At 41.3% G+C, this 12436-nt stretch overlaps 1 protein-coding gene and 1 long non-coding RNA gene across 3 annotated transcripts in view; both read left to right on the top strand.

The window, feature by feature from the left end:
* Window positions 1-9520, top strand: part of LOC115437929 (uncharacterized) — a 21685-nt gene extending 12165 nt beyond the window's left edge. Inside the window, exons 3-4 of the long non-coding RNA XR_003937997.1 lie at window positions 351-356; window positions 9393-9520. This is a non-coding gene — a long non-coding RNA (uncharacterized LOC115437929). The remainder of the gene's footprint in view (window positions 1-350; window positions 357-9392) is intronic.
* The window catches only part of ephb1 (EPH receptor B1), a 288997-nt gene that overhangs the window by 26785 nt on the left and 249776 nt on the right, over window positions 1-12436 (top strand). The gene's annotated exons all lie outside the window — the stretch shown is intronic.

Genomic DNA, 12436 nt, shown 5'->3' with positions numbered 1-12436 from the left:
GTTGCAAAACAGTAACAATACTGCATAACTAATGAGGAAAATGGATTCCTGAGGTGCCAGCTATAGGATCATGTTTGTTCAAAGTATTTGATCACAGTTTCCACGTCTTTCTGATCGCTTAAGTGGAGGACTGATCTGACACAATGGTTGGCAGCCCATTAAGACAGAGTAGAAATGTGTCTCTGATAGGACCAGTCACAGTAGCCTCTGGAGACTAACACCTCTGTTCATGCCTTTAAGACCCCTGGATCACAGAACACCTGGATCTGATCTGTCTAAAACGAGAACCGTCAAGAATGCCTGTTGACTTTTTTTCTCTCACTGGCATATGCATCGCTCTGTCTCCTTAGTTTTGTGTAAAGGAATAAATAAAGATGGTATTTTTACCTGTGTGTGGGTTTATGTTTGTCCATCACTGGCCTTGTTTCTTTTAACTGATCATGCTCAAGCTGACGTGTATATGCCAAGTTTTACATGTTGCTGGTGATTTCTTTGTACAGGGTTTTGTTAAGGAGAGCTGAAAATCAAAAGACAGAAACTAATTCCAGTGTAGACTCTTGATGCTTGATGTTTGTCGACAGCTAATTTATAGCTTTGGAGACCAGTAACAATAGTTGTGCTGCTATTATTAATATAAAAATGTCAAAAAATCACTGAAGTCTTGTAAAGTGACTGCTGTTATGAAAAGTTATTCAGTTTTTCATGAGTGATTCTGTGCGTTTACTTATATATTTTCTAAATCGTTGCCTATTTTGATGATTTTAGATGAACCATTTCCCTCAAGTATCGATCTATATCTGTCTTTCTCTCTCTCTTTCTGGGGTAGCTAAACACTCACTTGTGTGATTAACACACCTTATGGCCAGAGGGTCATATAGAATCTGTTGTAAACACTACCTGGATTGATGTGGTCAATGTTAAGTAGACACTTGAAATGTTACTTCTAGGGTTTCTTTGATTGTGTTCTAAGTCAGCCTTAATCGATAATTCTTCCTTCTTTGGCTTTTCTCGTCCCTCTCCCGCTCTCATCTTCCAATGCCAGGTTGTGTAACATGTTTGTTGGCTTTGTACTGGCACATGATGACTTCTGACAGTTGCCCACATTTCTGGAATTATCTCTGTGGAGCGAGTGCACAAGTGCATGTGTGTGATACGTGTGTTTTTTTTTTAGAGAAAAAGTACAAAATTGTGTGTTTATGTGTGTCTACGTGCACGACTACTAACGACAGCTGACAGGGCCCACGCTTCTTAAATTAGCCTTGCTGTCTGGCCCCAGGGGAAGGCATGGATGTTCAGATATAGAAGCTTTAATGCTACAATCGCTGCTTTCCTTCCATATAGTATCCAACCTGCCTAGTCCCACTCCAATGCCTCCGAGTCAACGCAAACTTATCCCACAAACGTTAAAGTAATCAGAATCTGTCGCAGCGCCAGTTTTAATGTTTATTATGGAAATGCTGCTCCTTTTATAGTCTTTGAAGATGGCAAGATGGCTTGCAAACATGAAAATTGTGTCGCTTCTTGTTCATATTTGTAGATTCTCTCAGTGTGCATTTGCCGGTGCTTTAAGATATTGAGGTTTCTTGAAGGTATTGAATTGCATTGATCCAACAAAATATTTATATTCACTGTCTTCACTGTTACCAGTTCACTGAAATACTAAAAGAACGCATTTGGGAGACTATTTTCAGCATTTGAGGAATTGAATCATCTTTCGTAGACAGCTCTTTGTTGCCTCTGTCATTATTTATGAACTGTAGGTTTTCTTGTATTTGGTGATGCTATATTATTTCCTGACCATCTGTGTGGTATGATCACTGTGGCATGAAAGTGTATTGTGTGTCTTGATGTGTGTGTGTGTGTCTCTGTGTGTGACTGGATAGATGAAGGAATGAAAGGGTCCCTATGTGACTTGAGCTTTATTAAAGAGAAGTTAATGAGTTCCCCTGTCTGCCTCATTTTCCTCCCCTCCCATTTATACTGAACTCCATCTCCTCTCCTTCCGATCGCTCTAATATTCCTCTTGCTCATGCTGGTGTTCAAAGTATATTCACATTTGCAGACGTACTGCCGTGTCCTTGTAAGTAAATAAAAAAAAAAAAAAAAAAAAAAAAAGGTGAACCGTTGCAGTTGGGACTTGAAAAAAATCCTGCTTATTCATTTTCATCCCTATTCCTGGTGCCCTTTTCTTTCTCATGTGGCCTTCCAGTCTCCTTTTTCCCTATGTACCCAATGTTACTTGCCTTTATTAGTGTCTGCTGGTTGGTTTTTCATGCTAATTCAAGCACATCCATCCAACTAATGCTGATGACAGATGTTCTACAGTGTCCCCCGGTGTTGGTGTGTAATGCATGTTAGTTCATTGGGTTTTCTCATATATCAGAGCGTTTCCCTTTTTGATGTTCAAAGGTCCTCTACAAAGGACAGATCTCTTGCTTTTGAAAATTAGATCTCTCTTAATCTAATGACTGTTGTGATGGCGATATCAATGATGCTAATAATTTTCTACAGTGACTCGGTCTCCAGTGTTTACCGTGAGGCTCAATACAAAGTGCCCTTGCAGTCTCTCATATTTCACAGAGCTGCTTTCTATCCTGTTTACTTATGGTCCCACAGCCCTGTTGCTCAATGGCAGAAGTTGGACCTTGCGGTAATCGTGCTTTGTCTGTATGCATTCGACTGATCGGTCCTGCTTTGTGGAACTTGTTAAAGATGGGGTGTGAGGTCTTAGAAAAACGGTTCGAACAAGCTACATTTTGAAAATACTCAAGTCAAAATTCCAAACCCCTTTCTTCAGATGTCCGTCCGAAGCCACGCCTCCAGAGTAGTGGCACGTGTAATGCTTGTTCCCGAAAGTTCACGAGGGCTGCACTGCGACAATTCGCCGGCTGAGGCTCTGATCTGTCCACGGCTTGGGCTTCGACGCCGTCTACGGTCCGAACCGTCTCCGACACCGGCTGAGGCTCCGTCCCCTGCTCTGGCCCCGTACACCTCGGGCCCCTACCCCGACTATGGCCCTGGCTGAGGCTCCGGCTCGCGTATCCATGCATACCTCATTCAGTTCCCTCCAACACCCTCGCTCTTACAGAACAGCCCCAGTTCAGACCTATGTGACTAACGGTACATTTACTACTGACTTATGTTAGTGACAAAACAGTTTACCGGTGAACTTTCCATCCTAATAGAACTAATATAGCCAGGCTCTGGCTACATTTCCTGTACAAGCACTTCCAGCCTCTGGGAACGCATGATTCATGTTTGAAGAGGGGTACACGCAGAGAGGGAAAGGGGGGAGGAGCGAATGACAGTTGAGTTTGATAGTCATATCACTGTTCAATCATTTTGATTGGGCGCTCAAAATGATTGGATGGTGTTTTTTCAGTCCTGTCCGTTCCACAGGTGACAAATTTTTTTAGTTTTTGAGTTAGAGCATTTAACCCTTTCATGCATGAATTATGAAAACCTTAATCAAGATTTTTTTCCTCAGTGTTTTTATTCCTCTTTAGGCATTAAAAAAACAATGTGATTTTTTTTTTTTTTTTTTTTATGAACCTATTTTTCATGGAGTTACAAAAATGTCCCCTCAGCTGGACACCATGCGTTTAATTTTTGTAGCAAAGAAACATGTATTTATTGACATACTGTGTGAAAACTAGGAAATAAATGTTTTTTTAATGTTGCTAATCTGATGTTTTCTCACATTTTAACATACTATAATACAGTCTACTCTCGTTAAACCGCCCGCCGTTATACCGCCATTTTCGCTCACCGCCGACCAAAACCATTGCACAAAAATCCCCAATGCATTATTCCATTAGCTACCGCCATTTCCGCCTATCGCCATCCGCCAGCCCAGTTCCATGCACAAACAACACTTATACCATTGATTTCCCGACCGTTATACCGCCACCGTGATTGCCATCGAGTACACATAAATTTTAACAATGCACTGAAACAAACGCGCCAGACGCTGATCGCGACAAGCTACGAGTAGGTCTACGGAACGGCCACCGTTCATTTATCGCAGAACACTCAGTAGGTCAGGATGTCGGGAAGAGGACGTGGGATTAAGCCAAAGCCTCAAGATGATGGGGTGTCATTTCCCGACACGGTATAATAATGCTTAAAATGTTTCCCCACTTTAAATGATCCCTTACAACATAACAGAATCAAGATTTATTTAGAAACGCAATTAGAACGTGTTAACGGAGGCAGCATAGACATCATATAGTAAAGACATGCACATTATGGACGCAACCCGTTGTAACGCCATTTTCGCTATACCGCCAATTTGGCCATGAATGGAAGTTGACGGTATAACGAGAGTAGACTGTAGTAGTTATTACTCACTCAAATAATGTGCAAAAAACAACAAAACACAACAACGTTAAAAAACAAAAACTGTTAATTACAGTCTAATAACAATAAGCAATTGATTTACACTCAAATATGTTGCTGCTGCAGATCAGGTTTATCAAGAACAGGAATGTTACAGTAATGGTATAAATCGCAGTGTATTATGGGATGATGCATAAGTATCCACTGTGTTGGTTGATATGCAAGTAAAACAACAAAATCCATAAATATACAACAGACCAGCTGTAGAATAACTGTCCACTGTAGTGACCACTGTGCATGAAAGGGTGAATTAATTGGTTGTAATCGGGGTGTGAAGGGGATTTTAAGGAATATAGTAAAAAAATGCTCCAGGAAAACATCTCAGACCCCACCTTTAACTTGAGGAGGCAGTGTAGCCAGTGGTTACAGGAGTAAGAAAACAAAGAGAAAGTGAACAAGATAGAGTAGGACACAAAGAGAGACAAGGGCCAATGTTCTTCTTTTTTGCTCTCTCCTGGGGCATAAAAAGTGGCTAGTGACCTGACGTGCTAGCAAAATAGCATCACTGCTGTAGCATCAATCTGCTTGTCCTACTGCAGAGGCAGGAAGAGAACAGCAGCATGAACACACACCGCTTTGTCATTGCACATTTCGTACAGTTGCTCGTCTGTCATGGTCACTGGAGAAATTACACACAGCAGGCAGACATGCCAGCGAGCATGCACAGACATCATCTACACACACATAATGGGACCAGCTCCTCTTCCTTCTAAAAAACTACAACATGAAAACTGCAGATATGGCTTGGGGAAAAAAAAAAAAAAAAAAAGGATTCGCACAGTGTCTCACCACTTCTCTGATAGTTGCTTTTTTTTTTTCTGGTAGCCTCCTGCTACATTTATTTGAGCTGTAAATGAATGCAGACCGATCCCTGTGTTCTTACACCACAATGAGATTTTGATTCCAGTATATTCCATGTCATCTCATTCTGTTCCAGTCTTTATTCTGTTTTTTTTTATTCGTCTCACTCCCACTGACTGTATCCATCTGCGCTTTTGATCCAGTGGAACTATGCTCTGACAGGCCTGTTTGAGGGGCCAATTGAGGAGAAATGACATTGTGTTGCAGGAAATCCATAGGAGGGACATGTAGGGGGGGTAAGGGGGGGTATTTCCAGAAGTCTGGAAGAGACTGACTTAAAAAGACAGGGGGATACTGTAGCTGTGTGGAAGATCTATGGGGTGTGATGTGAATGACATGGAATAGTATTTGTTGGATCGTCACTGGACAGGCTGAGTTGACACTTCGGTGGCGGGGAGCCAAATGTAGTCTGATTTAGAGAGGGGCCTGCCCAGTCAACCAGCCATTACAGAAGATGTATTGTGAGGGGTAGCACAGTATCAAAAAACAATCGCTCACACATGCGCACAAAAAAAACATTCACACACACTTAATAAAAGATCTATAGTGGGCAGGTTAAAGTGTCTGGAGTCACAAGTTATGTCGCTCGTCTTTGATATATACGAGTTTCCCTCACACATACAGACATCAGCTGTCCTCGCTAAAAGATATGTTGTTAAGAAGAAGCCTTTATTACTCTTTGGCAGGATGTTCATGTGGGCTGGTTCTGGGTGTATGTTAAACATTTAGTAAACCCTCCCCCTGCCCTCAAACTACTGTGGTTTTGAAGAACATGAAGTATCAGAGCGTAGAGACTGAAATAATGAAATGTGGGAAAAGGAGGGAAAAAGAAGGATAAGAAGTAAGTGGGTGCCGAAGTTAAGATTGATAGGAAAAAAGACTTGCTCACCCATGGATAAATTGAGGGCAGTGATTTAGTAGAGAGGAGATGAGTGTCATTCTCATTGAATAGATAGTACAGAGGTAAGTGTGTAGGTCCATAGATGTGTGACTGGGGTTAGATGTGGGGGTTGTTTTAGCCCATCTAGATAAATGTCTTCCTTCTGAGTGTGTAAATAAATACAACTTTTTTTTTTTTTTAACCCATAAAGACCCAAACAATCACCGACAATCAACCACATCTACTGATTTAAAATGTTTAATACCTGTTGATCCACTAATCCACAGGTGTCAAACATGCGGCCCGGGGGCCAAAAACGGCCCGCCAAAGGTTCTAATCCGGCCCGCAGGATAAATTTGCAAAGTGTAAGTTAGGGCGTCAAACTCAAAAATAATATAATAATGACCTAGAAATCATGACAACACCAATTTTTACCTCCGCCAAGGAGGTTATGTTTTTGCCAGGGTTTGTTTGTCTGTCTGTCTGTCTGTCTGTTTGTTTTGTCTGTCCGTTAGTGTGCAACATAACTCAAAAAGTTATGGACAGATGTGGATGAAATTTTCAGGGTTTGTTGGAAATGGGATAAGGAAGAAATGATTAAATTTTGGTGGTGATCGGGGGTGGGGGGGCCCACGGGGGGGGCCACTGATCAGCCTTGGCGGAAGTCTGCCCTCTCTGAGTGCTTCTAGTTTCTCTTTGATTTAGTGCAAAAAAAAAAAGCATTAAATTATGAAAATGTGTACATTTACAAACTATCCTTTGACAATAAAATGTGGATAACGTGAACACATATGAACAACCTGAAATGTCTAAAGAAAATTAAGCACAATTTTCTGCCTGTTATTAAATGTTTTGTAACTTTGTAGATCTGATCTGTAATGCACATGTAGAAATGATAAGTCGAGGCAGAATATTGATAATAAAATTGCACTTATCTCAACAAATTTCTTTTTTTTCAGGTTATTCACATCCTTTTTGTTTGGATAGTTTGTAAATGTAAATATTGGCATTATTGAATGTTATTTTTTTTTTGCACTAAAACAATCTGGAATTGTAATTATTTATTGGCTATCATGCTGTTATTTTACCGGTCCGGCCCACTGCAGATTAAATTAGGCTGAATGTGGCCCCTGGAAGAACATGAGTTTGACACCCCTGCACTAATCCTATCAATACATGTAAATAATTGTTGTAAAATGCAGTTTTTCATCTTTTAATGGTCATCAGATATGACCCATTTGGATGTTCAGAGGCGTTGGAAAGAACATGGAAACAGCACCATCTTCTACACAACACAAGTGTCAAACCCGGGGGCCAAATCTGGCCCCTGGGATGAATTTGTTAAATGCAAAAATTACACTAAGATGTTAACAATCATTTTAGTTCAGGTTCCATATTCAGACCAATTCAATCTCATAATAACCTATAAATACTCACAACTTCAAATTTTTCATGTATATAGACTAAAACAAAGTATAATTTCGCAAAAAATCTGATCAACCTGAACAAATATGAACAACCTGAAATGTCTTAAGAGAAGTAAGTGCAATTTTAATAATATTCCACCTGTTATTAAATATTTTGTGTATTTGTAGATCCACTGTGATCTGTAAGTTATAATGTACATGTGGAAATGATAAAGTGAAGCATAATAGTGTTAAAATTACTTTTTTTTTTCAGTTTGTTCATGTTAATCACATTGTTTGAAAGGATAGTTTGTAGATGTAAACATTTTTATAATGAAATTTTACTTTTTTTACTGTAAAAAGTAGAGAAAAGTTTGGAGTTGAGATTATTTATATATTATTATGTTATTATTTCACTGGTCTGGCCCACTGCAGATCAAATTTAGCTGAATGCAGCCCCTGAACTACCATCAGTTTGACACCCCTGTTCTACAGCATTGATTCACCAGTAAAATCCATGGAGTTTGGAGATGGAGACACTTGTTTTTACATTCAGTTAATGATATATTTGCAGAAAAACTCACTTTTTCCTCAGTTTTCTCTGTTTCTGATATAATAACCCTCAACTTTAATCCAAACTTTTCTAAAAATCTACATGATGAAGAAATTAATATATGGGAAAATACCTGATTTTCACAGAAAAAAATACTAAATATAGGAGATAATATTATAATAAATGATAATAAATCACTGAGAAAGGATCAATAGAGAAAAAAAAAATCATTGGGAACTGCCACAAAAGTAACACTGGGTCTAATCTGTATGAAGATGTTCATGACGTTCTAACAGAGAATCAGCGACCAGAGCGGAGACTATAGCTCACAAACTGCCTGATTAATCTCACTTAAGAAGTTAAAGTAACACTTTAAATTGAACTTGAAAGTTGAGACTAACATTGGCCCGAAACAGTTTAGATGTTTGTGCTGCTCGTTCTACATCACACTTAAAACATTTGCCGTAATGAGAGCTGAGTAAACACTGCAGCAATACGCCATCAACCAACACGTTAGTAATGTCTCTGCTTATTTAGGGAGCTCTAAAACTTACTCATACTGCCAAATGTAAACATCCTAATTAGTGGTGAGGTTGACACAGAGGAGGGCTGCTTGGCTGGAGCCATCTGGCCCGGCCTCGCTGTCTGATCTATAGGTCTGTGGTTTGCCAAGGCCTCGTGTTTCTACATTGTCTCCTAATCAACGAGTAAAAGTCAAACTGAAACCTGCTGATTTCAACAAAACATGTAAATCAACAGAAGTTCTAGTATCACGTTAAAATGATTACATTACGAAACATTATAAAAGTTCATTAATATACTACTTACTCACCCCGTTCCAGTGTCTCATTTCTCATTCATGCTCTCTCTTTCTTGCTCTCACACACAGGAAAATTAATTAGGGTTGGCACAGCAGCAGCAGCAGCAGCAGCAGCAGTAGCCTGATTTTAATAAATCTCTCCTTTATCTAAAGCGATTGGTGGACACAGCAGCTCATTTCCTATCTTAGAGTTGAGACCAGAGGACAGCAGGCATTAACCCCATGTTTCCTCTTCTGCTAAGTGCTTACTTTTCATTTGTGTAAAGTCATGTGGGAGAAAGGTTAGAACAGATGCTGACAAAACACTGAATAAAAGATTTTCCATCTATTTCGTTAGAGCTTACTGGTCTAGAGAGACCTCTTTGCTGATCTCACTGGTCACCAGCAACTTCTGTTAACATTAATGCTTCCCCTGAAAGTTGATGAATCGAGTCCTCAGAGTCGAGCAAAAACAGTCAAGAGAAGCAGAAGAAGTTCATTCATTCATCTTCTGAACCCGCTTTATCCTCACCAGGGTCATGGGGGGGTGCTGGAGTCTAGCCCAGCTACTTATGTGCGAAGGCGGGGTACGCCCTGGATGAGTCACCAGTTCATCGCAGGGCAACAGAAAAAGTTATAAATCACAAATAAAATTCTAGCAGGGATCACTTGAAAATCACTAGTGGTTGACTGATGGCTCTTTTCACTCATCGGGTGAGAAGAAAGCGACAAAACCAGTACAGATTTTAGCTCAGTTGTGAGTGCTGTCAGACGGTTACACAGGGGGCCTAAGGCTAGCTCAGTGGGGACCAAAACCTCCTGTGGAGCTGAACTCTTTCAGGCTTCTGCAGATCTAATAATACTCGAGTGCAGAAGATTTTAATGAACTTGTTATTTGAGTAAAGCCAGCTTCAGTTGGTGATTAAATGCAAACGCATCATATACAGCTGTGTTTTATGGATTTGCTCAAAAAATATGTATGACTTTGTTGAATTTAATGTGGTTTAAATCATGACTGAAGCTTGTGCCAATGGATTTGGTTTATGAGAAAAAGAAAGTCAGACTTAAAAATTTTAATTGGGTAAAGCTCTCGTCGGCACTGTGTGCGGTTAAGGAAGATTGTGCCTGAAAATGCTGGGGTGCCGATAAGGGGGTGGGGGGGTAAACATGACGAATTCATTCAGTATCTGTGGGGGTCCCATAGAGCAGTGGAGGGGGCCCCGTGGATGTAGAAGTTGTGAAAATTTCATGTAAGATCTGCTGTATAAGAGAGGTGTAGAAGTGCAAACACTGAAAGCACGTTAAGTTTTGGTTTCGTTTTTATGCTAGCGTAAGTGATGGTGTTTATGGACCGCACCCCCCACCATCACACCCCCTGTTCGAAAGATCGATAAGACAGTCAATTTCTGTAGGGTCCACATGGGCATTGTGCCAATGGATTTGGTTTCTGAGAAAAAGAAAGTCAGACTTAAAAATTTTAATTGGGTAAAGCCCTCGTCGGCAGTGTGTGCGGTTAAGGAAGATTGTGCCTGAAAATGCTGGGGTGCCAATAAGGGGGTGGGGGGGTAAACATGACAAATTCATTCACTATCTGTGGGGGTCCCATAGAGCAGTGGAGAGGACCCTGTGGATGTAGAAGTTGTGAAAATTTCATGTAAGATTCGCTGTATAAGAGAGGTGTAGAAGTGTGAACATTGAAAGCATGTTAAGTTTCGGTTTCGTTTTTATGCTAGCGTAAGTGATGGTGTTTATGGACCACCCTCCCACCCACCCCCGGTTTGAAAGATCGATAAGACAGTCAGTTTCTCTAGGGTCCACAACGATTATGCTCTCATGGGGCCCATAATCGGTAGGGGCGTTGTTCCAATGGATTTGGTTTATGAGAAAAAGAAAGTCAGACTTAAAAATCTTAATTGGGTAAAGCTCTCGTCGACACTGTGTGCGGTTAAGGAAGATTGGGCCTGAAATGCTGGGGTGCCGATAAGGGGGGGGGGGGGACAAATTCATTCAGTATTTGTGGGGGTCCCATAGAGCAGTGGAGGGGGCCCCGTGGATGTAGAAGTTGTGAAAATTTCATGTAAGATCTGCTGTATAAGAGAGGTGTAGAAGTGCGAACATTGAAAGCATGTTAAGCTTCGGTTTCGTTTTTATGCTAGCGTAAGTGATGGTGTTTATGGACCGCACCCCCCACCATCACACCCCCTGTTCGAAAGATTGATAAGACGGTCAATTTCTGTAGGGTCCATATGGGCGTTGTGCCAATGGATTTGGTTTCTGAGAAAAAGAAAGTCAGACTTAAAAATCTTAATTGGGTAAAGCTCTCGTCGGCACTGTGTGCGGTTAAGGAAGATTGTGCCTGAAAATGCTGGGGCGCCGATAAGGGGGTGGGGGGCTAAACTTGACAAATTCATTCAGTATTTGTGGGGGCAGTGCAGTGGAGGGGACCCCGTGGATGTAGAAGTTGTGAAAATTTCGTGAAAGACTCGCTGTATAAGAGAGGTGTAGAAGTGCGAACACTGAAAACATGTTAAGTTTCGGTTTCGTTTTTATGCTAGTGTAAGTGATGGTGTTTATGGACCGCACCCCCCCCACCACACCCCCACACCCCTGCTTCGAAAGATCGATAAGACAGTCAGTTTCTGTAGGGTCCACAACGATTATGCTCTCATGGGGCCCATAATCGATAGGGGCGCTGTGCCAATGGATTTGGTTTCTGAGAAAAAGAAAGTCAGACTTAAAAATCTTAACTGGGTAAAGCTCTTGTCGGCACTGTGTGCGATTAAGGAAGCTTGGGCCTGAAAATGCTGGGGCGTCGTAAAGGCGGGGGGGGGGGTAAACATGACAAATTCATTCAGTATTTGTGGGTGTCCCATAGAGCAGTGGAGGGGACCCTGTGGATGTAGAAGTTGTGAAAATTTCGTGTAAGATTCGCTGTATAAGAGAGGTGTAGAAGTGCGAACATTGAAAGCATGTTAAGCTTCGGTTTTGTTTTTATGCTAGCGTAAGTGACGGTGTTTATGGACCACACCCCCCCACCACCACCACCACTACCACCACACCCCCAGTTCGAACGATTGATAAGACAGTCAGTTTCTGTAGGGTCCACAACAATTATGCTAACATGGGACCCATAATTGGTAGCGGCGCCCCTGTGGAAATGTATCATGAACCCTGTTTTTCGGTTACTGCACTTTGAATGGACTGTTATGAAACAGGCTCAATGGCGAGACATGCATTTGTGACCTAGACATTTGCTGACCGAAAGTTTTGAGTCATAACAATGTTGTGGGCAAGATGAAGTTCTAAATTTAGAGCAGGACTATTTCCTCTTCCTGTTACATGATGACATCACACGTACCTAGGGAACCATCGAGCACCTGTGTCCCATCTCCATGACAACTGGGCTAAGGGCCTTTGGGTGATGGAACACATAGATGAGGCAGACTTGTACAACTGGGCTTACACATGCACACACTCGATTTAAAAAAGGGACTTTGAGGCCAAATAAATCACACAACATGGAGTCTGGGGTGAGAGCC

Source organism: Sphaeramia orbicularis, chromosome 17, assembly GCF_902148855.1.
Source record: "Sphaeramia orbicularis chromosome 17, fSphaOr1.1, whole genome shotgun sequence".
NCBI lineage: Eukaryota > Metazoa > Chordata > Actinopteri > Kurtiformes > Apogonidae > Sphaeramia > Sphaeramia orbicularis.
Note: the sequence above shows the minus strand (reverse complement) of the source record. Positions and strands in the feature narration are given on the sequence as shown.